We start from the raw sequence: 22854 nt of genomic DNA, 5'->3' as shown, positions 1-22854 counted from the left end.
CACATGTGTGGGAGGATGTCAAGTCCCTTGGAGCTGAAGTTCCAGACAGTTGCAAGCTGCCATGTGGATGCTGGGAATTGAACCTGGGTCCTGTTGAAGTGCACACCGTGCTCCTAATTGCTGAGCCGTCTTTCCAGCCCCATCTGTTTCCTCTTTAGCAGTTGCTGTGAGAATCCAGAGAGAAGATTGCCATGGAGTGCTAAGACAAGTGTGTGGCCCATAGCAAGTGCTCAGTTCATGAAGATGGCTGCCATTTGTCTGTATGACCGTGATCATTACAGTCCTCCGTGGTATCTGCAGGTCCCCTTGTAGAAACCAAAATCCTCACGTTCACAAGTCCCTTGTATAACACCACGAGCCATTTGGAGATAGCCTATAGATGTCTTTCAGTATACTTCAACTCAGCTATAGATTATTTATGACAGCTAATACAATGTAGACACTATATAATTGTTCATGTATTGTTCCAGAAAGGCTGACAACAGCCCCTACATGTTAGGTACAGATGTAACTTCAAAAATAAATATTATTATTTTTATTTATTTTTTAATTCGGAGCTGAAGACCGAACCAAGGGCCTTGCGCTTGCTAGGCAAGCACTCTACTACTGACCTAAATCCCCCAACCCCAAATATTATTTTTAATTGTGTGTAGGTATGTGTGTACATATATGGGTATGAGTATATGAGCACAGACACCCAAGTAGGCCAGAAGTATCATATCCCCTAGAGCTATAGTCACAGACAATTGTGAGCTGTGTGACATGGGTGCTGGGAACTGAACTCAGGTTCTCTGGAAGAGCAGCAAGTGCTCTTAACCACCGACAGGTTGGTGGTTTTTTATAGTTTTTATACTTAAAGTTTTTATACTTAACTTATTTTGTATGTGCCTGAGTGTGTGTGTGTGTATGGGCACTCGTACCACAAAGCACTTGTGTGTGTGGAGGTCAGAGGACAACTTGACAGGAGCCGGTTCTCACTCCTAGCCTCGTGGGATCAACCTGAGGTCATCAGGCTCGGTGGCAAGTGCCTTTACCCGTCTCACTGACCCACAATTTGAAACATACATTTCCCGTTGTAAGTCAGCTGAACGTGAAGGACTCGCTCAGCCGTGACACTCTGTACTTCTCAGTAATCTCGAAAGGGAGATAAAGCTCCATTCCTGGGTGTTTCAAAAGACGTACGCCACGCCCCTGGTGGGGCTCCCCGATCCCAGCTTCGTCTCTTCTCTTCTCACTCGCTGTGGTCACATGGAGCCCTCCCTGGCCTTCCTCAGCAGCTGGGCCATTTCCTTTTCTACCATCACAATGCCAAATCCTGCTGCTGGGGGACTTGTGACCGAGGCAGTAGAGACAGAATAAGGCCTTTCCCCAGGAACACAGACCCCTCTCCTTTCCCTAACCATGCCACTCTCTTCCCAGAACTGTCCCACCACCTTCCAGAAGCCCCCACCCCTTGCCTTTCCGTAGCTCAGGATGCTCTGTAAAATTGAATCATCTGGCCCTTCTTCAGGGCTCACTCATATTGTGAGACTCCTATGCTAGTGCATGTAATTAGGTATGTTTTTCTCCTGTTAGTCTGCCTTAATTTAATTTGTTACTCAAAGAACCCAGGATGAGTAGGCGGCCTCTTCCATACCTCCCTTATAAGTGTGTGTGTGTGTGTGTGTGTGTGGTTTTGTAGGCAAATCTATAGGGCTGGACGTGTATGTAATGGACTAATTGATTAAAGAATCAGATACTTGTGGAAGGAAAACGCTTTAAAGTGATTTTAAAATTTCCCAATGGAAGCCAGGCGGTGGTGGCACACGCCTTTAATCCCAGCACTGGGAGGCAGAGAGAAGTGGATCTCTGTGAGTTCAAGGCCAGCCTGGTCTACAGAGTGAGTTCCAGGACAGGCACCAAAACTACACAGAGAAACCCTGTCTCAAAAAATTAAAACAAAAGAGTTGCCCATTGGCATTAAGTATCATGTCCCATGAGTGGACTCTGGCCGTGAAGCTTGAGGCTCTATGTCGCACCTAGATTACTGGTTATTTCTCAGGTCCTAACAACCTTCCACTGTCGTTACAAGGCAAACAGCTCACCGGGTGCCATCGTGCCATCGTAGCCCTCCAGCTTAAGAGTAATGACTGCGTTTGCTCCTTCCCCAGCACCTGATACGTATACCTGAGTATACAGCAGGTGCCCGATAACTGCTAATATCAGGAATCTGTAGCAAAAATAAAGTTGTTCCCTCCAGACTCAAACTGCCTCGACTTGGTCCCTTCTGGGACTGACTCCTTGGTCTGAAGAAAGGAGACTCCATTAGCCACCATGCATGGATAGGCCCATCTGTGTCCTCTGGTGTCTTCCTCAGTTCCAGGGTGGCCGACAACAGAGAGGAGGGTGGTGAGTGAGCTGCATGGAGGGAATGGACTCTTCATCAGAGCCTCTTCTGTATTCAGGGAAAATTCTAGAACCAGACAATGTATGTGGGAAAACTCAAACAGAAAAGCAATCACATGCTTCAGACGTCTCTGATGGGAGCCCCATGAGTGGCAGGAATTTTGAGGACACCTGTGTTTGTTAGCAAGAAAGGATACTTCTGAATGGCAGAGGCTCCGCCCCGAGTCTTTGTTTAGTCAGACTTGGACTCGCCTCATTCAGATGAGTCCTCACTGCCCTGTTGCTAGAAGGTTCTTTTTGTTCATTTTGGTTTTTCGAGACAGGGTTTCTCTGTGTAGCCCTGGCTGTCCTGGAACTCACTCTGTAGATCAGGCTGGCCTCGAACTCACAAAGATCCATCTGCCTCTGCCTCCCAAGTGCTGGGATTAAAGGCGTGCGGCACCCGCCCGTAGAAGGTTCTTTCAAGAGTATCCATTCCACCCCGCTAATAACTGTGTGGAAACAAGCCTGCTTCATGAGGAAATAATTGAGGAATAACATTCAAGCCCAATGAATGGTCCCCTGTTGTTCCAGATCCTTCTCTGGAGCTCCAGACACTCCTCATCCTTATCAGTAGGAAGAGGGGATGGAGTGTGGGGTGGATGATCTGGCGCTGCTCCTGTTGAGACATTGACACTTGGGTAGTTAAACGTTTTTGGCTGTCACTGTGCACTGCATCTGTACAGGTGCACAGGTGTATGTACATGGATGGGCACAGGTGTATGTAAAGCTGCACAGGTGTATGTACAGATGCACAGGCGTATGTACAGGTGAACAGGTGTATGTACAGATGCACAGGCCACAGGCGTGTGTATAGATGCACAGGCGTATGTACAGGTGAACAGGCGTATGTACAGGTGCACAGGCGTATGTACAGGTGCACAGGCGTATGTACAGGTGCACAGGCGTATGTACAGGTGCACAGGCGTATGTACAGGTGAACAGGCGTATGTACAGGGGCACAGGCGTATGTACAGGTGAACAGGCGTATGTACAGGTGCACAGGCGTATGTACAGGTGCACAGGCGTATGTACAGGTGAACAGGCGTATGTACAGGGGCACAAGTGTATGTACAGCGGCACAGGTGTATGTACGGGGCACAGGTGTATGTACAACTGCACAGGTGTATGTACAGCTGCACATGTGGAGGCAAGAAGAGGGTATCATGTTTTGGGGGGACACTTAGCTTACTAGGTAGATGCTGGGATCTGATCTCTGGCCTTTATGATTATGTAATGAATATTATCAACTACTGAGCCATCTCTCTAGCCTCTGGGTTGTTACTGTTGTTGAGATGGGCTCACTGTGTAGCCCTTGCTGGCATGGTACTTGCTATGTAGATCATGCTAGTCTCAAACTCACAGAGGCCATCTTGCCTGCCTGTTTCTGACCCCCCTGTGCCGAGCTCAGAAGTGTCCAGCACCATTCTGTTTGTTGTAGGTTTGTGTTCTGTTGTTGTTGCTGTTCTTAGATACGGACTCCTGTAGCTTAGGCAGGTCTTGAATTCGCTACTTCACTACATAGCTAAGGATGGCCTTGAATTCCTGATTCTCCTGCCACCAAAAGCGGAAATACGGCATGCTCCCCAACTCCCGTCTCTGCAGTGGTGAGTGAGGCGGGGCTGCTGCAGGCTGATCTGTGGGATATGGAGCAGATGTTGAGAAACTCCCACAGTGGCACACAATGGCGCTTCACCTGCAGAGAGCTGGGAGCTCGTGGCAGACATTGAAGAGCGACTGGGAGAGAGAAGGAGGAGGTTGCCCCAGACTTAAACCCTTTTCATGGCTCTCCTCCCCACGCAGGAGACTCAAGGCCTTGTCCACATCTTCTTGCCTTTCTTGGGGTGTGTGGGGGGGTCCTCCTTCCCTCAGCCCCTCCCCTGACAGCTCCCTCTCCGAGCTGTGCTTGCCTCTCTATAAAAGTCTGCCTCTTTAGTCACCACCAAGGACCTACTCATCTTTTAAGCCCAAAGTCCCCTCTTTACAACTCTCCATTTACCTGGCCACGGTTGCTCAAGCCTATAGTCCCAGCCCTTGGGAGACTGAGGTCCCAGGATCACTGTGAATTTGGGACCAACCTGGAATACATAGTGACTTCAGTGCCAACATGGCCCGGTCAGAGAGCTGTAAAGACCAGATAAGCAGGGAATCGGGGCCCCTAATGGGCTAGTGGCAGAGCAAGGGTTAAACCCAGCTCTGAAATCTTCCCAGTCCTGCTCCAGTTCTTCCACAGTGTATGCAATGCAAGCCCGTTGGGGAGAAACCGTCTCTTGGTCAGTTATAACTAAAGTGGATCATGGTACTCGGGACAAAGAGTCCAGACTCCCTGGTAAAAATTCAGGAAATCAGGGGTCGGCGCGAGATGTCAGGCAGGTTTCTATTACACACACAGGCAGAGCTTTCAGAGCAGACGATTGGCCTGCAGAGTGTTGACCTTCCCTGATGTCATGGTCACCCAGTGAGCTGTTTCAGGCCCCCTTCTGTTCTCTCTCAAAAGTCACCCTCGGATGCCATTGATCCCATCAGCATTCTTGGCTGGCTGCAGCTGGTCTAGACTGCACCAACAGACAGCAATATGGGTAGGTTAAAGCTTGTGCTCCGTGGGGGCCGGGGAGGTGCCTCTGTGGGTAGTGCTTCCATGTTTAAAAAAAAAAAAAGACAGACAGTCAGGGCAGCACATTTCTGTCACCGCAATGTTGGAGGGGCAGACAGGTGGATCCCAGGGGCTAGCTGGCCTACCAGTCTACTTGAAAGAGAGGGTTCCATGTCCACTGAAAGACCCTATGTCAAAAGAATAGGGTGGAGAGTGATAGATGAAGATACCCAACACTAAAACATTAACATCTTGCCTCCATGAGTGTGTGCTCACACGCACGCGCATACACACACACACACACACACACACACACACACACACACACACAACTGCACCACTGGCTTTCTTGCAAAGTTCTGGGCCCTATAATTAGATGCAGTGTGTGTCCTCAGATGTAAGGGCAGAGTGGCCGAAACTTGGGCAGGTGGTCTCCAGGCACCAGCTTCAGGACCAATGTTGTGACTGCATCTTCCTGCCTCATCCCTCTCCCATCACCCCAGGGCACCATTTTTATAGTCAGGAACCAGGAGTCTGCAGGCAGCCTCTGGACCTGCTGTGTGGGATGCTTGGAATGGGACCTAGACATGCACTCCAGGGCCCTCCATGTGTGTGGTTCACCGGCCATATCCAGGCTTGGGGTCAGACCGATAAGGATCCCATCTCAACTTTCTGCCTGCTCCTAGGTATGTGACCTTCATAAGGTCACTTCCCTTTCTGAGCCTCTGGGTCTGTTTGTTTGTTTGTTTGTTTGTTTGTTTGTTGATAGACGATTGCTGTTTTGCTCAGGCTAACCTTGAACTACCTCCTGGGTGTGGAGATTTTAGATACAAGCTGCTCTAACTGGCTCTTGAGCCTTTTAGCAATCAGATTTAAACTGATGGCTATGGTAGACCCTGTGCCAGGAACGGAACACACATGCTAGATTCCCAGCGTGCCTTGCAGGACAGGTGTTGGAGGCCTGCACAGCTTCCATGAGAACTCTAGGGAAAGCTAACCTCCTGACCCGCCACACTCAAAGGACCCCAGACTGCTCGGGGTTGGGCAAACACTGCAGTGGTTGTCTCCTGGTGGCTTGTCCAGGGCCCCACGACCACATGTAGAATGGGGAGCCAACCGCCATGAGTGTGAATTGAGCCAATAGAAGCTGTAGCCCTGACCCTGTCATGAGCTTCACCCTGGGTGAGCTCAGCAGCCACTCCTTCCACACCTCAGTGTCCTCACCTGGAGAGCAGACTAGCCTCCTAGGGCTCCTGCCAAGAGAAAAATGAGCTAACACCTTTGAGGTGTTTAGTATTGTCCTGGAACTTGGCAAACACAGGATAAATATTACCAATGACTTGGCAGGGCCCAGGAGAGTTTTGTCCTCCCACGCCCCCGTCCCCTCCATGTCTGAGTGTCAGGGAAAGGCTTTATGTTTATCCCCATCACTTCCTGTCTCCTCAGATACCAGGTACCTGCTTTTCCTCGTACTCAAGTGTTCTGGGCTTGGAAACTGGTACTGGGTCAGGGCTGCGCCTGGTGCATTTTGAGTTAGAGTTACTTTGGGAACTGTGTGACTATTGATGAGGGTGGTTTGAGGTAACTGGAAGGGTGACAACAGTTAGCTGCTTTAGATAGTGCCCTTCACAGAGGATGGATGGCTGCCAGCTAGATCACAGGTTCTCTGAGCAGGAAGTGGGATTAGAGCCAGTTTGAATCTCCGGTTTTCATACATTTTGATGAGTAAAGAATCATCTTTCTGAGTGAAAGTTTACCCAGAAGATGCCTCAGCAGAACCGAGCTGACTGAAACAGCCCTCGGCTGCCCATTCTCCAACCCTTGGCAGTCCCAGAGAACTGTAGCAATATCCTCCAGAGATCTGCATCCCATCTCAGTAGCCAGTTGGAGGCAGACTCTGGGCAATTTTTATCTCTCTAGCAACAGTGCTCTCTTATGGCTAGTTTCTCAGTTTTTATTCATGTCTTTCATTTATTCGTTAATCAATACAGACTGGTGAATACTTATTTGCATGGTATTTGTTATATTAGGTGAATCTGGATATATTAATAATATATTATGTGCATGTGTAAGAATAGCTAAGAGCATGAGTCACCTCAGGGAAATTCTTTAGTTTTTCTATGCCTCAGTTTCCCCCAGTCTAAAAACAAGGATATCTAATAAGCTTGGCAGTGGTGGTGCATGCCTTTGATCCCAGCACTCAGGAGGGAGAGGCAGGCAGATCTCTGAGTTTGAGGTCATCCTGGTCTACAGAGTAAGTTCCAGGACAGCCAGGGCTACACAGAGAAACCCTGCCTCCAGAAAAACTGAAACAAACCAATCAAACAAACAAAAACCCCAAGAATATCTAATAATGCCTTCCTGCAACCTATTGTGAGTCAGTGAGTGGAAAGTTAGGGGTGTGTGTGTGTGTGTGTGTGTGTGAACATGTGTGCACATGTGTGAGTTCTACTGATAGAGAAGGAATGACAGCTGGACCAGAGGTTGTCAGAGGAGGAGTAGGGAAGTCACTGAGGTTACCCCAGCTCCTGGCACAGACCCAGAGCAGAGTAAACGCCTCACTATGGCTTCCTTTTCTCTTTTCTGAGCCATTTTCCAGAAATCCAGAAATCCAGGAAATCCATGTCCCCTGTGGAAGAGAGACTGGTACAGGGAGAAATAGGTTTCCCTTAGTCCCTCTCCCCTCCTCCCCACTCTAAGCTGCATCTCTGGCCCCAGTGAGGACACTCACATTCTATAATCACACAGACCTTGGTACTTCTGCACTGGTTTTTGGGGGGTGCACTCAAATATCTTTGTTTTAAAGTGTCAGCTTTACGATGCGTAACTCACAAACTGCCTGGTCAGAGATGAGATGTCTGCCCTGCCAGGACCACTTTTCATCTTTATCCTGCCTGCATCCCAGGGAGGCTGATCCCTAACAATCACATCGAGGGGCCCTTTGCCCTCGGTTTCTTACTGAGTTCCAACAACAGGATGACCACCGGGAAGAGTCAAGGTCGGGCGCCTGCTGCCTGTCCCGCCTGGCCTGTCCTCCACCAGAAGTCACAGCCTCCTCTTGGCAGCTCCTCCCTCTGACTTTGAGTCATCACTTTTCCCTTTGTTCGGCCAGGACTAGGGGCGGTAACTGCTCTTTCTCATTCTTGCCCCAGGGAACCACATCCCTCTCTCCCTGGATTTCCCAAAGCTCTTGTCTCCCACTTTTTAAGCAGTTCTTCATTAAACTCTTTTCAAATTTCTCAGTTTATCCATGTGTTTCCTTATTATCCATCCTTCTACCCTTCCAGCCATTCATCAATCCTTCTTCCATTAATCTATCTACCCTCCCTCCCATCCATCCACCCACCCATCCATCCATCTTTCCATACATTTATCTATTCATCCATTTATCCATCCATCTACCCATCCTTCCATTCATCCGTTCATCCTTCTTTACATCCATTCTCCCATTAATCCTTCCATCCACCCACCCAACCATCCACCCACACACCATCCATCCACCCATCAATCTACCCACCCATCCACCCACCATCCATCCACCCACCATCCATCCACCCATCCACCCACCCACCATCCATCCACCCATCCACCCACCATCCATCCACCTATCCACCCACCCATCCATACATACATCCACCCACCCATCATCCATCCACCTACCCATCCACCCACCCACCATCCATCCATCTACCCATCCACCTATCCACCCACCCATCCACTATCCATCTACCTACCCATCAGTCCATCCATCCATCCTTCCATCCATCTACCCATCCATCCTTCCTTCCATCCATCCAGCCATCATTCATTCACTCATCCATCCATCCATCCATCCATCCATCCATCCATCCATTCATCCATCCATCCTTCTATCCTTCCAGCTTCAGAAGCACAGGACAGGGTTCAATGTAGAAGCTCAATACATTCAGCAAACCCTGAGTACTCCCTGCTTACTAAGTGGTCAGTGCCAGGCTCTATGCCAAGAGATATAAGAAAGTCAAACATGACCTCTGGCCTTTGTAAGTTGACAACACAATCCAGCAGTGTGTTCATCAACCTTTTTTTTTTTTTGGTTTTTTCGAGACAGGGTTTCTCTGTGTAGCTTTGCGCCTTTCCTGAAACTCGCTTTGGAGACCAGGCTGGCCTCGAACTCACAGAGATCCGCCTGCCTCTGCCTCCCAAATGCTGGGATTAAAGGCGTGCGCCACCACCGCCCGGCCTCATCAACCTTTTGAGGAGAACACCTTAAGAGAAGGAAGCTTCTTGTTGTGGGATAATCTTTTTGAACACTGTAAAGATGTGTCTTTGCCAAGGTGTCTTCTGATTGGTTTAATAAAGAGCTGAATGGTCAATAGCTAGGCAGGAGAAACTAGGCAGGACTTCCAGGGACAGAGAGGAGCTGGAGAAGAATCTGAGACATTTGAGAGCCACCAGTGAGTCACGGAGGGAATCGGACATACAGAATGAAGGAGAGGTAAAACCATGTGGCATAGATTCATAGAATTATTAACAGGTTGAAAGTTATAAGAGCTAGTGGGACAAGCCTTAGCTAAGGCCAAGCTTTCATAATTAATAAGTCTCCATGTCATCATTTGGGGACTGGCAGTCCTGACAAGAAAGACTCACGTTGGCTTCTGGCTTTTGGTTCAGAGACCTTGGTCCACAGTCATGTGGCCTTGTTGGAGTGGGCCTGTGTTAAAGGCAGAGAGCATCATAGTGGAAAGGAGGCCGTGGAGCACAGATGGCCGCCTCATGGTGGCCAGAAAGCAGGAAGGAAGAGAAACAGGAAGGAGCCAAGGTGGGATATACCCTTCAAAGATGGATTCCTCCAGTGACCCACTCCTCCAACCAGAACCTGCCTCCTAATAGCCCATTCATAACTTCACTATTAGGTGAACACATTGATACAGTTAGTGGCCTCCATGATCTCCACCTCTCAATGATTGGATCTACGGAGGATCGAGCCTCCAACACATCAGCCTTTTGGGGGACAGTTTCTATACAAATCTTACCAAGAGGAAAGAATAAAGATAGGTACCTCACACTCTAGTAGTCCTTTTTTATCTAATGGGAAGAAAAGAAAAAGGGGGAGGGAGACAGGGAGGAGAGCACCTTGAGGATTACTCAGGAAGACGTGAAGAGGACTTAGGAGACGCATTCTGGGTTCTTTTATTTTTCATCATGAAGAGATTTAAGTCCCAGCTTCCTGTTTCCTTTCCAAACCACACACATACACAGAGAGGAAGAGGGACAGAAGGGTATACACCTCAGGGCCTCCCTCAGAAAGAGGCTCCCTGCTAGCCAGCTGCTCACCAGACTACATCCTAGGAGGATGGCCCTTCCTGGGTCCCTCAGCTGGCCTCTCATCACCCTCTCGTCTACCAGTGAGGGAACCGAGGTCCGAAATCCAACAGGAGCAGAGGTAAAGCGAAGCAAGCCAGAAGGGATTTGGAATCATGGCACAGATCCTGCAGTGGTTCCAACAGTATCCCTCTGGGAACGCATAAGGGTTAAGGAGATGGTCCGGTGTCTCAGAAGTCCACAGGCATTAGAGCTGAGCCTCTTTCAGGGGTGAGGAACCTTGAGAGAACTCAGCAGACCCCAACAGAGCTGCGGAAAGAGCTCTTCAGATGCCAGATGTGCCAGATGTGGTCCTACAAAAATGAGATTCAGATCTATCCTCAACAGCCTCTTATGCAGCAATGAGAATGAGGTTGGGGGAGATTGCATACAGAGACTTGCCCAAGATGGCAAAACCCATGAGTGGAATTAGCTGTAAGGTACATTGAAATTTGTCTACTAACCATATACAGAGAGCCTGCTTGGGTACCTGGCCTCAGTGAGATGCTGGGCCCAGGAGAGGACTGTAGGGAGAGTCTCCCACTCTGGGAGCCTTTCTCTTTTAGAGTGAAGTGAGGTATCCAAGAGATGAGGATTTTGCTCCCACAGACAGGGACCTGTCTACTTTTTTTTTTTTCTCTCTCTCACCCTAGAGCCCAGGACATGGCAGGTACTCAGTGAACTTAGCCAGCTTGCAGAGGAGGCATACCACATAGGAGATGCTGGAGACAGTCTGTCCTCAAAATGTTACAGTATAATGCGACCGCAAAACTGCAGGGCGGGATAACAGCCCTGCCCTTCCCTCCTCCCGCCTGCCTATCTCTATGGTGACCGTTCCCAGCACCGGTCAAGGTCAAACATGGTCAACCACCAAACAGCAACACTCCCGAGACCAGGGAAGCTGCGTTTTAGGTGAATAGCACTGCACGGAGATCTTTTGTATTTCACATCCATTTTTGTTATGGCATCAATGTGATAAAAGCCTTAAATATATCCTTAAGAAAGGCAAGCCATCCTGTTGCCTAGAACTGATTTAATTTTTCATCTCCCCCCAGCCCCCAGTCTTTGTCTCCAAGCCTGTGCGATTTAACTCAGCAGTAATCACAGTGAACATGTAATTTTGTATTCTGTTTGCAATGTTTTCTTCTTTTTTTAAATAAAGCGTTTGTTCTTTCATATAGATGTGGTGCTCGGGGCCAATCTTTGTTGGCACATCAGTTTTCCGCTTAGCAGCTCAGCACTGAAAAGACAATGGGAGATGTTTTCATTGCTTCTATTGGGCGTCTAAGGAAGGCTTTGTGCTCCAGAGCTCTACAGACTGAGGAGTTAGCGCAGGAACAGAACAGAATAGACTTTTCACACAGATTATTTGTATTATCTAAACGGGGCTTTTCATTTGTACGGGAGGAAACCTCCCGTAGAAATCGAGTGCGCACAAGTGTCAGGGTGGCAGCCTGAGCCACTGGGATTTGAATTCGGAGATGGTCACTTGCTATCTGAGTGACCTTGGGCTGCATGCTTAGCCAGTTCTCCTGTCCTCAGTTTCCCCTTGTGGGGAGTGGATAGAGAAGAGGAAAGAGGAGACAGAGTCGCTCTGTGACTTCGCTTAACTAATACAATGTTCCCTACAGGATATATATTTTAAAGATTTTTATGTGGGTGGCTCTTTTACCTGCCTCTAAGTATGTGCACCACATGCATGCTTAGTGCCCTCAGCGGTCAGAAGAGGGTGCTGGATCCCCTGGAACTAGAGTTATGGATGATTTGAAAGCCACCATGTGGGTTTGGGAATTGAACCTGGGTCCTCTGCAAGGTGTCAGTATAGCCTAGTGGTCTAAGACTTGGGTCCTCTGCAAAAGCAACCAATGCTCTAAATCACTGAGCCATCTCTCCAGGCCTCCTGCATGATATTGAGATTGACTTTGGGCAAGCCTCTCTAATCTTTGGTTTGTGCATATGCCAAAATGGGGGGGGGGGTCTCAAATGTGTATTGGTTACTCCCCTCTTCCTCCCTCCTTCTCTGTCTGTCTGTCTGTCTCTGTGACAAAATACTTCACAGAGGCACTTAAAGAAGGCAAGCTTTGTTTTGGTTCACAGGTTAAAACGGCAGGCCAGCAAGTCAGTGTGAGCTCGTGACACTGCTTGTCCTCATCCCGAGGATCCGGACGCAGAGCTCGCAGGCGAGATGTGCGCCTAGGCTATAACCCTCCAATCCTGCCCCAGTGACTTATGTCAGCCAGTCAGTCCTACATCCCCAAAGTGCCATAACCTCCCAAACTAGCGCCACCAACTGGGGACCGACTGTCCAAACACTTGAGCCTTCGGTGGACCTTTTCCATTCTAATCTTAAGGAGCCTAAGTGAGGTAAGGAATATAGATGGGTCCTGGTGGCGAAAATGCGTGTTGTGCGTCTGGCCACGATGGTCCCTGTTTTCCTGTATGTGGTATGGAAGTCTGCAGAAGAGTATATCCCACAGCTGGAATCACAGATCCATTGCCAACAGCTTTTATGACCCACACTCGGAGCTCACCACCCTCCCAGGCTCCGGCTCCGACTGTGTGGAGAGGGGCTGGGAACCCGAAGGCTCTCCTGGGTACATCTCTGCACTAGGCTCTCTGTTCAGTGCTCACTTCTGTGGAAACAAGAAAAGGGATGCTGAAGCCCAGCTTGGGGAATGTCTTAGGGTTTTATTGCTGTGAAGAGACACCATCCTTCCCCCTACATCCCCTCCCCCTCGGGGGTGGTGGCAACTTTTATAAAGGAAAACATTTAATCAGGGCTGACTTAAGTTTCAGAGGTCCAGTCCATTATCATCATGACGGGAAGCATGGCGGTGTGCAGGCAGGCATGGTGCTGGAGAGGGAGCTGAGAGTTTGCAGGAGGAGACTGTGAGCCATAATGGTTATTATAGCTTGAGCATAGGAGCCCTCAGTGCCTGCCCCCTAGTGACACGCTTCCTCCAACAAAGCCACACCTACTCCAATAAGGTCACACCTCCTCACAGTGCCACTCTCTATGAGCCTAAGGGGGCCGTTTTTTATTCAAACCATCCCAGGGAGGTGGGTGAACCGTGTAGCAACAGCTTTGCTGGACCTGACCAGCCTTGTTGAATGAAAGTCATCTCTCTTCCTCCTTGCTCCCATCTCCCTTTCCTCCCTCTCCTTTCTTCCACACTTCTCCACTGCTCCACAATGCTTACTGCTACCTTACATTGTACCAAGCATCCTTCCGTATCCGGGACCACGCTCTGCTCTCCTAACAGTTGTGCTCTTCTGCACAGAGGGCCAGCGCGGCTGCTGGGGGAGCTTCGCGACCAGTCAATGAAGCTCTTGGAACCAGTAGAGAAACCTCACTGTAGCGATAACGCCTGCGCTACCACCACCCGTTCACCGTGTCCGTTCACCATGTCCGAGCGAGGGGCTGTGGATCGAAAAACAGAGACAAAAGATAGTGGGTCACTCACCTCAGCAGAATGCTGAATGCCGTTTATTGAAAGAGGGAGGAAACCTTAAACCCAGGCTTATAGCACAATGGGAGAACCCCGGAGGGCAGAAGTTCGGTACTGATGTTTACAGTCTTGCATCTAAGCTGTTAACGCCCGATATGCAGGATATACAAATAAGGAACTTCTCTTAAGCATTCAGGAGGGTGGAAACCGGCAGGGAATTAGCATAGGGAGGACATCTGGTCAAGGTCAGCAAGCAAGGCAACATCTACCCAAATTGGGAGGAGGCCAGGGCCCTACACCTCACCACCGGGATGGACATAGTAAATGTCAAGTGGCTGTAGAGTTGTACATTGAAAGAGAGGCAACAACTGGGTGGACAGGCTCAGTATTGGAAGGGCTGATCTGTGACAGAAGAGGCTTGCCTAGAAGGTGGTCAGTGGCTTGTCATTAAAGACACTCCCAGCCCAGGTGACCAGGAGGCTGACAGGAGGACTCCAGCTCCCAATGGCAGTGAGAGAGGTCTGATGACTTTTGGATTCTCACCTCCCTAACGGGACTTTAACTCTCTCGGCTCAGGCCTGCAGAAGAGAGGGAACAACTGTCACTCACCCAGGCCAGGCGTCCAAACAGCTCTGATTTTCATCCCGTTTCATCTCCAACAAGCGGTTGAATTCGCACAGGTAACTCAGACACTCCTTACCAGAGCCTCTGGAAAGGTCTAGAAACAGGAAGGGAGCTGGTGGGGATGCACTTCCCAGGCACATTGCAGAAAACAGATACAGAGCACCCAGGATTTGTTCCTTGACTCTTGGAGGCTCTGGGTGAGCCTGGGCCTGTGAAAGGGTCGTTGACCCAAATGGGGTCACTACAAACAGGTTGAGAGCCATTGTGATAAAGTATATAGTAATAATAATAATAAAATGTAGCTCTCCCTTATTGGTAAGGCAATATTAAAGGACTAATGAAGGACTAATAAAGGACAGGTACCCCATGTCCCTTAGTCTGCATCCTCCCGGGCTGTATTGCTCTGGATTCTGTCTCCCTGAGGTCTGTCTAGGGGTAAACATAGGTGGGTGTGAAGGGCCCAAGTCGTCTTTTGGTTCTGACTCATCCCAGGGCTGATGTGCCCTGGGCTTGGGCCTGGCTATCACTGAGATAATGTGTAAATAATTCCCTTCCTGGTTCTCTTCACGGACAGACAGCATTCATAAAGAAAATCTTGCTGGGCAGTGGTGGCGCACGCTTTTAATCCCAGCACTCTCGGGAGGCAGAGCCAGGCGGATCTCTGTGAGTTCGAGGCCAGCCTGGGCTACAGAGTGAGTTCCAGGAGAGGCACAAAGCTACACAGAGAAACCCTGTCTCAAAGAAAACAAAAACAAAAAACAGTAGCAAAATTACAGTAATGAAATAATTGTATGGTTGGGGTCACCACAACAAGAACTGTATTGAAGGGTCGCAGCATTAGGAAGACTGAGAACCACAGCTTTATTGTCTTTTAAAATGGGCTTTTCTTAAGTCACTCCCTCACTTCTTCCTGGAACTGTTTTCCTGGTAAAACACCTGTACTCACTCGCCTCCTTGTCTCAGGCTTCTCTCTTGATGAAACCTGAACTGGTATAACCTGGTTGACCCCCAGGCCTGGCTATACCCAGATTCCTTCTTTTCTATTTGGCAAGTTGATTTTTTTTTTTACGTGGTCCCGTGTGCTTCTCTTCTTATCACATCTGGGGCATCAGTCTGGGAGCCAGAACTTAACAGTGGCGGCGATGGAAGCAGGCACCAACCTCAAAACGTCAGCAATGGACCCGGGAGACTCTGGGAGCCGTCCCCCAGCATTTCTGTGGGAGCTGTTTCAGCGCTACTAATCCTGTGTTCCTCCCTGGCGCCCTTCGCTTGCAGGTAGCAATGCTGTGTGTTAGGTGAGGAGGCTGGGGTTTGAGTCCTTTTGCCACAGTCTCCGGGTATGACTCATCTCCGCTCAAGGAGGAACATTTCAAGTCCATTTGGACAGGGCACTTCGTGTGACAGAAATAGAAGCTCATCAGAGGTGTGCTTCTGCTTGGCTGGGTGGCGCTTAACCAATTCACAGGAGGCTTAGCGCCTTGTGATGGGAATGCAGAGAAGGGAAATTGGTTTCTCTCTCTCTCTCTCTCTCTCTCTCTCTCTCTCTCTCTCTCTCTCTCTCTCGTGTGTGTGTGTGTGTGTGTGTGTGTGTGTGTGTGTGTGTGTGTGTGTGTGCGCGCACACGTGCATATGAAAGAGCATGCACACGTATGTGTTCAAGATCTTTTTATCATTTTAGCTGGCAGAAATCATTGCCCCCTTGCCAGTAATCTCTCTTTCTCCTGTTCTGACATTCTATTTCCAATTAGTGCCCTCTTGTCCAGCGAAGCAGGTGAAGGTGGGTGGCAGTTCCAGGAGACGCATTAATTTACTGTGTTATTCTGGGCCACCCGGCCGAGCTGCACTTTTCTTGGTGTTAAGCTGGACATGATGAAAATGCGTAGGTTAGCACGCTTCTTCGATTTGACAAATCAAAGGAGGGGCTGCATAATGACAAAGGAATATTCACGCAGTAGAAGCTCGTACAAAGGAGAGGGGGTGTCTTTACGCCTCCGTGGGAATGGATTTCCAATTTTCTCTGGATGATGGCTTTCGATGGGTGTCGGAAACGAAGATTGAATCAGGAGGCATTCCTAGTCGGAGACAACGGAAGGAGCTCGCACTAATTGAAACCATGAGGAGATTTATCGACAGCACGCTGATGTGTCTTAGACTTGCCGGAAACCTGCTGTGCCAGGTGGGCTTAAGTTACCAAGAGCCGAGAGCTCTGGGCAATGGCCACAGCGACAGCACAGAACCCAGACACTGCTAACCACTGCAAGGCCACTTCTTAACACAAGAAAATGTGCGGGGGTTGGGGGGGGGTGGGGGGTTGTGCAAGCCTTTAATCCCAGCACTCGAGAGGCAGAGGCAGGCAGATCTCTGTGAGTTCCAGGCCAGCCTGGTCTACAAAATGAGTTCCCGGACAGTCAGAGCGGTTATACAGAGAAACCCTGCCTCGAAAAACAAAGAAAGAAAGAAAGAAAATGTGCTGGCTCAGGCACTGCTGTGGCCCCTGTGACCTGCGTGGCCCCAAGGCAGTGGCACTTACTACTTCTAAATGGTCTCTGCCCCTTTTAAACTAGCATCCCAGAGGCGGGGCCCATGTTACTCCCTGTACCCAACTTGAGGGAGGCTGGGACGGTGGCCTCCGGGGCTTTCACTTCTGTTGTGAGGAACAGGCCACGTCCATCAGCTGGAGAAGTTGTGGGATGAGATGGGACATTGTGGAGGCCACTGAAGGTCTTGGTTTGAGGCTTGGGAGATGCCTGGGTGGGTGAAACCCATGCTGTGCAAATGTGAAGACCTGAGGTGGGATGTCAGAACTCAAGGACAGCCAGAGGTCACAGAGCAGGTCTGTAATCCTGGTGTTCCTGCAGTACTGGGGAGGGGAGACAGGGGATCCCCGGAAACTCAAGGAACAGCTAGCCTGGCATATGCAACCAACAAGAAACCCTGCCTCAAGAAAGTAGAAGGCGAGGGCCAGCAGCCAAAGCTGTCTTACGACCTCCACTCACTGGCTGTGGCGCCCAAGCACCTCCACTTGCTCACATAAATGTGCTTGCACATCATGCACGCAGTTATCTTTAGGCCGAGGTTAATATTGACAGTGTCATGTGATTGCCTATGGGCCAGAGACCGGACTTTCTAACAGAGATTTGTTGGGATTCTATGGAGGCAGAACACTCTCAGCTGTCATAGCCCGAACCCCGGACTGATGACTCTCCTCTGTCTCAGAGGAGGAGAAGTGGAGATGGACTGGATTCCAGCCAGCCTACTCCTGTGTCTTCTGGGACCCCAACCCCTTCTGGGCCACCAAAGAGCTTTTGCCTTGAATTGAAAACATAAACTATGAACATTATGTTTCATCACATGAGATAATCATTTATAGCTATTACTCAGCATCTTTATGAAAGTGTGGCTAATTCCTTTTGGTACATTGTCAACAATATATCAAATTGTTACTGTTATTTGATATATTGAAAACAAAAGGAGAATACACACCAAATTATAAGTATGCTTGATTAAATGGATACAAAATAAATGTGGATACTGAAAGTAATCTGTAAAATGGGAAAGAGCTGTTAGGGGTTAAATTGTGGGTATATGGGTAAGTTTAATTTTTAAATATCTTTTCCTTTAAGGTTGCTGCCCTGTAGCTATTTTATTAAAAAGAAATGTAGCAAGTTCTGGTAGCCATATTGAAAGGCAGATTAAAATCCTGTCTTGGAAGAGGTTTGCAATCCTGGAAACTTCAGTAGTGTCCCGAGCCATGCTTGGGATGAGTGACCAGATTGCAAGGAGGGGTGAGAAAATGTGGGGGAGCAGGAAGGGGAGGGAGGGACAGTTACCTGCCTGTCTCCTTGTTTTTAGAAAGATGAGGTGGCCTAGGGCCGGTCTCACATCAACTGAGCCTGCTGCAATGTTGTGTGGCAGCCAAAGCGACCATGAAATGACCCCTCCTGCTGCCGCCCTCCCAGCATGAATTCCTGATGGCTGCTGTATGAATTTCCCCCATCTCAGGCGGGTAGCCGCAGTGAAGGGCTTTCCTCCACCTTGTCTATTCCTGTGTCTCCCAGGAGCCTGACTCTCCTACCCTAGGAGCCAGCACACTTGGCTTCCACTAGGATAGAAGTGGGTGCTGCCTGTTTGACATAAGAGCCACAGTTTGTGAGAAGATCCATACGGAGGAGCGGCGCCTGCCTTACCGGCTTGTTTCTTTGAGGGTGAGGGCTTGTTGTCAGGATGGTTAGCCCACAGGATGGAGAGCTGAATCTTGCAAAGCACTAGTCACTACTGGAAATTTGGCTTCATGTAACCCAACTTCATATCTTCATTCATATGTATATATGTGTGTGTGTGTGTGTGTGTGTGTGTGTGTGTATGTATATGTATATATTTATGAAGAGGCAGGAGGAGTTTTAACAAGTGTGTGTGTGTGTGTGTGTGTGTGTGTGTGTGTGTGTATAGGAGGAGGAGAAGGACAAGTGCCCTCTTACAGGCAGCCGGGGCATGGAGTCTTCAGTGCTGGATCCTCTCCTGCAGCAAGGGCATGGCCCATCTGAATGCTTTGCATCCACTGACGGCTGAGGTTGGTGTGTGTACGGCTCCTGGTTGCAGCTTCCTGAGAACCTGCCCTGCCCTGCACTCTGCCCTCTTACTTGCCTCTGCCACAGCCACCTCATCCTGTCATATCCTGTCATGGTAGCCCCTCTGCCCTTGATGTCACCTTGAATAATCTGAGGACAGGGAACAGTGAGCATCCCATGCCCATCTCCCTTGCCTTCCCCTCTCCCTTCTCCACCACCAAGCCAGGAAATCATGGGCCTCTTTTCCACTTCTCCTCATCATTTCTTCCTCCATCCTGCCTCCAGCTAAGCTTTAATGATGAGCTGGGCTCTCTGCTACACACTGCAGGGAGCTCTGTGGGCTGAGTCCTTCCAGCTCCCATGCTGTTATGCCAAGAGAATGGAAGAGTCTGGAAAATTCCCTTCTTCATTCAGACAACAGTGTAGCCTGCTGATCAGTGCTCAGTGACCCCGTGCTGTTGTTGACCACAGAGTGGAGTGTCGCTCTCTTGCTCTTCTCCCAAGAGCCCATGGGTGTCACCACCGCCACCACCCCAGGGGACAGAAGCCCCAGGAAAGCTAGAGCCAAGTTCTTTGTGTTTGTGAAAACTTTGTTCATAACTCTGTTTTCTGGGTCCTTTACTTAGCATTCAATCTGTCTAAAGCCAGGTCCGCCTCTTCCACCTCTATCCAGCTCACCTGCCCTAAAGTTGCACCTGACTCTGTCATTGTCCAGCACAAACCCTTCAGGTGATTCCTTGATGTCTCTACGTGAATGCCTTCAAGCCCACAACTCTCTACACTTCCCTTTGTAACTTTCTTTTTTTTAAAGATTTATTTTATTTATTATGTATACAGTATTCTACCTGCATGAGTCCCTGCAGGCCAGAAGAGGGCACCAGATCTCATTACAAGTGGTTGTGAGCCACCCTGTGGGTGCTAGGAATTGAACTCAGGACCTCTGGAAGAGCAGTCGGTGCTCTTAACCACTGAGCCATCTCTCCAGCTCCCCCGCCTCCCCCTTTGTAACTTTCTCCAACTTTCTATTTAAGTCTCTCCCTCTACTCTCTGCCTGTTCAAACCCCAACACTTTCCAAAATGTGACACCAAACCCATCCTGTCCATGACATTCTCCAGACCTGCCCCAGCATTAGTTGGATATTTAGCCCAGGCTGCTTTGTTGGGACACCACAATGGAGTACTCACAATGGAGTACTCCCAATACTCAGCTCCCTAGGGTTCTTTTGGCCTATTCTAAAACTGTGAGTAGGATCCGGGGCAGTGGCTCAGTGGTTAAAGCATTTGTAATATGTGTGTGAGACTGAGGAGCCTCAGAAACCCGCATAAAACACCAGGTGGACAAGACAGCCTGCCTGTAATTCCAGCTCTGGAAGGTGGTCACAGGGCATTCCCAGAGCAAGACTAGCCATATCAGTGAGCTCTGGGTTTGATTGAGAGACCCTTCCTCATTGAATCAGATGGAAGAGTGATGGTGGATGATTCCTGACGTCAATCTCAGGTCTCCACATGTGTGTGCATGCAGGTGTGTGCATCCATACACATGCAAAGATGTGAATATGTATTTGCTCACACCACATACAAAACACACAAAAAATAAAAAGGGTGGGGGGAAATGAGAAATCATGAGTAGGCAAGTAGTTTTTTCTGGTGTTGGCAGACCTGATCCCTTGAGTGCCAAAGATGTATGATAGACTCAGAGGCTTGTAGCTCCAAACCCTGAGAACCATTGGCTTATAAGGCAGGAGCCCTATGGCTGGAGTTGACTGTTCTGCAGATCTTCGCTGCAGCTGGTAATTAACTGCAGTCTCTGCCTTTAGTGCTGTTGTGCCCAAGTGAAGGTCCTGGCCGTGGTTACTGAGATAGCTTTGAGGCCTCAGGTGTCAGGATGTCACCTTTGTAGTGACCCGTGTTACAGCTCCTGGGCCTTGGTCACCAGGATCTTTAGCCCTTATGGCTTGGCAGCTCCCCAGAACGTGTTCAGTAACTGGGGCCCACAGTCCCTCATCTTTGACTCTTCACAGCCTTTCGGATACTCCTGTTATCCTGTACTGTTTCTGCTATCTCTGTTCCCATCCACCTCTGACCTCCACTGGCTTTCTGACATGTTTTTTGGGTTTTTGTTTTGTTTTGGTTTGGTTTTTTGTGTGTTTTGTTTGTTTTGAGGACCTCAAACTTGAGCATGACCTTGAATTTCTACACAGTGCTGGGGATGGAACCCAGGACTTGGTGTATGCCAGGCAGGCCGTCCATGAGCTGAGCTGCATCCTAGCTCCCGGCCACCTTTTTGATGCTGTTTCTGTTGCTGCCACCACTCACCATTGCCACTGTCTCCTCTTTGTGTTACCAACTCAGCCCACCTCTCCACGATAAAGATCACAGACAAGCAAATATCACCTTTTATGTGGCCCAAAGGTACAAAACCACAGGGCAGCCTAGGAGGGTGTCTCCTGGCTGACTCAAAACAGCGAGCCGAACAGGTGGGTTATCAAGTCAGAAAGGGAGTATGACATGCAAATGAAAGAATGTTTTTGCACTGTTCATAACACAGCTTCCAGTTCCACTAAGCACAGGCCCCACATAAGGACCAATCACAGGCCTTGTGTAAGGACCAATCACAGGCCTTGTGTAAGGACCAATCACAAGTCCAGCATTGCACCAGTCACTGGCTGCTGCATTCCCCCTCCTCCTCCTCCTCCTCCCTCCCCCTCCTCTCCCTCCTCCTCCCCCTCCTCTTCCTCCTCCTCCTCCCCCTTCTCCTCCTCCTCTTTCTCCTCCTCCTCCTCTTCTTCCTCCTCCTACTCCTTCTCCCCCTTCTGCTTCATCTGCTTCTTCCTCTTCCTCTGCTTCTGTAGGACAGAATGGCCTCAAACTTGTGATCTTCTGCTTTAGCCCCCAAGTGCATTTGTAGACTGCACCCAGCTCTTTCCACAACCCACCTTGAGTGGGAATAGCTTCAGGGTCACCCAACATTCACAGAGCCTTGTCTTGCTTGGAGTGCTGCTATAATGATCATCTACCCAGTCGACAGGAGAGGGAACACTCAGGTTACAGCTCCCTGCTCAAGGCGGCCCATCATAGGCAAGGATCTGACAGGATCAAAGGGCCCAAACCACCTGTCCCCAACAGCTTTGCTTATTTGAAGGAGAAATAAATATTCAAGATGTTTACAGTAAAGATCAGTCACCGGAGCTTTGAGATGGCTCACTGGGTAAAGGTTCTTGTCCCCTAATGAGGCAAGCCTGTCACCCTGAGTTTGATATCGATAACCATATAAAGAGAGAATGAACTCCACAAGGTTGTCCCCCGACCTCCAAACACATGCTGTGATGCAAACACACATACAGTAAGTGAACTAAAAAGAGCCATCACTGGCATTATTGATAACGTTTAACAGTGTTCAGCTTGACAAAATGCCTCCAGTGAGAGACCCTGCTCAAAATAAGATGGAAGGTGGAGTCATGATCCTTTGGGCTCTTGGTTGGCCACACACCCATATGCATATGGACAGCATCAATTGAACTCAGTAGGGTTGTTAATAACAAGATAAAATAAGAAGATGTGAAGCTGGAGGCTGTTCTAGTTTGCTTCTGTTGCTGTGATAAACTATGAACCAAAATCAGCTCTGGAGGTAGGGGGGAGGGTTTATTTGCCTTATGATTACAATCCATCATGGAGGGAAGCCTGGGCAGGAGCTTGAAGCAGAAACCATGGAGGAACAGTTTACTGGCTTGCTTCTCTGCTCACATCAGCCTGCTTTCTTACAGAACCCAGGCCCATCACCCCAGAGGTGGCACCACACACAATAGGCTGGGCCCTCCCACATCAATCATAAACCAAGACAATGCCCCACTGACAT

Source organism: Peromyscus eremicus, chromosome 22 (assembly GCF_949786415.1).
Source record: "Peromyscus eremicus chromosome 22, PerEre_H2_v1, whole genome shotgun sequence".
Taxonomy (NCBI): domain Eukaryota; kingdom Metazoa; phylum Chordata; class Mammalia; order Rodentia; family Cricetidae; genus Peromyscus; species Peromyscus eremicus.
This window is presented reverse-complemented; position numbering follows the sequence as displayed.